General features: G+C 39.4%; 1 pseudogene; it reads right to left on the bottom strand.

The window, feature by feature from the left end:
* Positions 1 to 1,480: 1,480 nt before the first annotated feature.
* LOC138020707 (uncharacterized) lies at positions 1,481 to 2,463 on the bottom strand (annotated as a pseudogene).
* Positions 2,464 to 4,776: the final 2,313 nt, after the last annotated feature.

Below are 4,776 nucleotides of genomic sequence, written 5' to 3'. Positions count from 1 at the left end.
CTATGGCTACTAGATCAAACCCTGGGATCAAAAATACCAGGACACCTGCTCCAACCTCAGAAGAGCAGAAAAGTTTTTTAACAAGTATTTCTGGTTTGTCCCTTATCACACCATTTAATGAGCAGTATACTTGTAAAGAAATTGATAATGTACCGAAGCCCTTGCCCAATAGCGTATTTAAAGAAGAGTGTATTCAGTTGGATTACATAGAATTGCTGCAGCAGTGTCAACAAATATCGCTTGAGGTTACACGTGACGAGTGTCAATAGACAAACTTGACTGGGCAATCATAATTAAAATGTTAAAGTGGTACTACGACCAACCAAAAAAAATTTTGTTTTTCCTTTGGATTTCAAAACTATGTTAACTGAACACTAACTCACCCAAGTTTTAAGTTCTGATTTTAAAAAGACACCTGTTTATTTTAGCTGGAATTTTTTTATTTATTGGTCCGCCATTACTAACTTTAAAATCTTGAGAGAGCTGGGTCGAGGAGAAAATAACGTCAAACACTCACTAGTTTAAGAATGCAATGCGTGTGTACGCAGCCTAATTAATATGCTGCACGGGAGTTTCGGGCTTTCAGACTTTTCAACCCGTGTTTTGCATATATAATAAATTGCGTTTACACGCTGAAATTTTAAGCTAGTGAGTAAATGACGTCATTTTCTCTAGATCCAACCCTCTGAGGTCCAATCGGCCAGTTTTGAACGTGAGTAATGGCGGACCATGAAATCCAAAACTTACACTCAAAATAAACAGCCTTTGGATAAAACTCAAAGCTCAAAATTTTGCCAGTTAGGTGTTAAGCGAACACGCTTTCAAAATATGAAGATAAAAGGAAATGATTTTTTGATCATAGTACCACTTTAAGTTTATTTAATTGTACCACCAACACAAAAAACATTACTTTGGGTTAATTTTTGCGCATGATCAATCGCCACGCGTCGTCAATATTTTTTAAATTTACAACAGCGTGACAATTTTTAACTGTCTAAATTCCCATGAGTATTTCCTCCGTATGTCGGTTACAGAAACTAGTTTGCCAGAATTGAGAAACCTATTTATTTTTTCAGTAAAAACTGAAATGGCAATTTAAAAACTTAAACTATCTTGAGTTTCGAAGGAAATGATTCCTTGGTTGTCGTGTGTTTGCCAGAGTTGTTCAAAAATATCCCTACTGTTTGTTTTGGTTTTGTGGTTTTGCGGTTACTAGTCATGCGTGACTGACTCCCGAATATGTTTGAATTTTTAACGCATGCTCAACACGAAATGTCGAGCCGGCTGGCAGAGTCTACTTTCCTCTTCCCGACTTATCTAGGAAGATCAAAAGAGACTCTGCTAGCAGAGTATGGTGCACCTTAAGGTTGTGTTTTAACAATTTGTCAACGTAAGAATTACTGAAGACATTGAAGAACAAATTATGGCTTGCCTTAACTACATCTTAAAGGCCTGGAATGAAATTGGTTGTAAGTTCACCTCAATCAAATGGGACAATCGACTCTGACAAATTGGTGAGTGCACAGCACACTCGAGCTATTTTGTCAATAGGAGCTACAGACTCACCTGGTTTTGCCTTCACCAACTCTGTGGGTAATATGCTTTGCAGGATGACATACTTTCTGCGAACTAGACCGATTACACGTTCTACCTGGATCCTTACATTTGCAATTTTTCTTGTTTCTTCCACTTCCTGTGCAGTTTAACCCTTAGCGAAGGCTGGTATATAAAGTTTTGCCTGGTAAAATCCAACACTCTCTTCAATGTCAAAACCTCTATCTGCTACAACAATGTCCCCTGGTAGCAGCTTCCTTAGCACACCACTGTTTTCAGTAACGTGTTTCTCACTTACCCTTCCCCCCTATGCTTTAGATATAAAGGATATGAGTCGTTGAAGGGTGATTCCAATAAGAAATTTAACTGTGTTGTGGTGTTTGTAATTTGACCATGTCATTGCTCGAGCAATCAAGCTTGATGGCCTCTCTATAAACACCTCAAAGCAATCAATTATTACAGCTACTTTATTTCCAAAGTTCTGTTTGAAGACTAGTGGCATTGTTTTTATTAGCTCTTCTCTCTGTGGCCACAGTATAAGAAATTGTAAGCGTGTACTCATGATATCAATCCACTTGTCAAATATCCTGCTTACAGTTGAAACAGAAATCCCAAAACGGTACGCTAAGTCTTGAAACGGGCAGTTCAGCTTAATCTTCATTAATGTGATAATAACTCTAAAAATGGAGAGAGAACATTTTTAGATGTATGCTTGATATGTTTAGCAACTAAATTAAAGACATGAGTTAACAAAACAAAATTGGCAATACCAGTATAAAACTTGGGTTTGTCATCGTTTTCACGAAATGCCCGTTCAGGAATCTGAACATTTAATAGTTGCAACTTTAACTGGTGAAGCTCTAATGTACAGTTTTGCATAAATTGTGCCTCTTTCTCCATGTCCTCCATTGTGAGGGTTGTCTGGCTTTCTGCATCACATGTGGTAACTGTGGCATGACAGCCTTTCTCATTGTCTGTGTCAGGAAAGGGATCTGTGTAATTGGACAGATTGTTGAGTTTTATAGAATTGCTATAAACTACTGACATTTCTCAGCTCTCTTTAAAGTTTGCAAAGATTGTGTAATTTTTGAGGGGAGCCGCTCCCCTCAGAGATTCACATATAAAACGTAATGATTAAGTTTTATATGTGTATCTTATGCGTTCATATTTGTCTTCATAATTAAGTACGGTTTCCAGTCTAAAATAATTTATTTTTAATATGAAAAAGGCTATAGTTGTCATCTTTTTTATCTCAGTAAAAAATTAATATATTGTAACAAAAAAGTTTGTGATGTATGTTATTTATTTGTGTACCATGCGGTTGTTCGGTGGTTTCTTCCTCCGGTTCTTCATTCTGTTCAACATCACATGGCTCTTAAATACAGTGTGTTTGTGCCGCCACTTTTGCCCTTTTTATTATAATGCCGCGTTCCTTAGCTCTTGCATTGCGATCAGAAGCAATTTTCGAATTCTTTATTTTGTCATGTCCAATGTTTTGCGTTGGAGCCCAGTCTCGGTTTATTTTATCGTACAGTGCTGACGGGGAACCTAACAAGGGGCGTAAGAAAAAAAAAAAGACATTATTGCCGGCAAATGTTTTATTCCCAACGGGCAAATTGCAAATATCTTTCTAGTTTTAGTTCATTGTATTACCTGAGATGAAATGATTGCTGCAAACCCGACTATGATCAGCCTTTGCATCATCAAGATCGGCTCGATTAATGTTCGCCAGTTATTGCCTTCGCCGCTCTTCACTTAATTTTTTCGTATTCTCTCCCTGATGCAACAATATGTATAGGTAATCGCATGGGGCCGAGTAAAATTAAGGATTAATATCACGCGTGTTTTCAGAAATTGCTGAAATTGCCCGAGTCGCGAAGCGACGAGGGCAATTTCAGCAATTTCTGAAAACACAAGTGATATTAATCCTTAATTTTACGAGGACCCATGCGATTACTTGTTCATAACAAAGAGGGCAAAATTACTGAATTTCTGAATGCGCTCTTGACTAATCTTGACTAATCAGTCACAGGAAGCCATTTAAAGTTGACACAGAATCAAACGCCACAAACGCACGAATAAGCTGAATGAAATTTTATTTTCCCACAAAGATACCAGGACATTGACAACCAGGCCTGCTAACAAACTTTCAACTTTGAAAATATAAAGTTAGTGCTTTTTTAAACAAAGTTAAAACGTTCAAGATGCATTCAGATCACTCTGAATCTGATTCTTCGATGAAGATACGCTTGTATCCTCGCCTTATATCGCTTGTGCTCTTCTGAACGGCATCATTCCCGGCGATGTTCAAGGTGACGCTGCACTGAGTAAAATTGTAAACATGGCCGGGAGCGCACGAAGATGCAGTGGAATTTGCAGGATAAAGTTGACTTAGAGCACCTCTTGAAGGAACGGGACCACTGTTGTCAATGGCTCGTGAAATAATGTGCTGCTCTCGTTTGTCTCCTGAGTCGTAATCGTCAAGCACGCTGGCAGATGCGTGGCCTGTGATATTCTTTATTTCACACTTCGAGATACCAGAACTTTTCAGCTTCTTCACGACGGTTTTTCGTGCACTATGGTTGGTCAAATTCTTCTCGGGACACAGATCCTTCAGCGGTGAGTTCTTTTTCATGCTTTTCATGATTCTGTTTATGGTGTTCTTTCCCATTGGGGTTTTCTTGTACCAAATGCTTGAAACTGGCTTGTTGACGACAGTGAGGTAAAACGGACCGCTTTCTTTCATTTCGCTTGGTCGCTTCCCCAGATACCGTTTGAACAACATGACGGGACACCTTTCCTCATTCCCTGTGGCAAACATTTTGGGGGTGACTAGTCTGGTTTTCACGTAAAGTCCTCCCTGTCTCGTCTTGGTTGGACCTTCGGCAAAAGTTACAAATTCGTTTCCGTCGTCGTCGCGTTGCAAAGTGAAATCCTCAACTTTCATCTGGTGGTGTTCTTGTCGCCCTCGTAGGCCAAAGTGCTGAGTGAGCAGCCACCACATTGTGTTAAGTAGAGCTCGCGGAGTTCCTCCTCCAAGCTGGCCGTTCTGCCAGAGGACTTCTTCCTCTTCTTTTGTCAAACTTCTGGATCGGTTTGGTCGCTTTCCTTTGCCCTGCTCTCGCAGTTTCCTGGCCTTCCCTTCCAGGACTTTTCTGGAGTTAAGAAACTCCCTATCTCGGATGATTGACTTTGGATAGGCTTTTGATTTTAGATGTCTCT

The sequence above is a fragment of the Montipora capricornis genome, chromosome 10, assembly GCF_036669925.1.
Source record: "Montipora capricornis isolate CH-2021 chromosome 10, ASM3666992v2, whole genome shotgun sequence".
Lineage (NCBI taxonomy): Eukaryota > Metazoa > Cnidaria > Anthozoa > Scleractinia > Acroporidae > Montipora > Montipora capricornis.
This window is presented reverse-complemented; position numbering and strand designations above follow the sequence as displayed.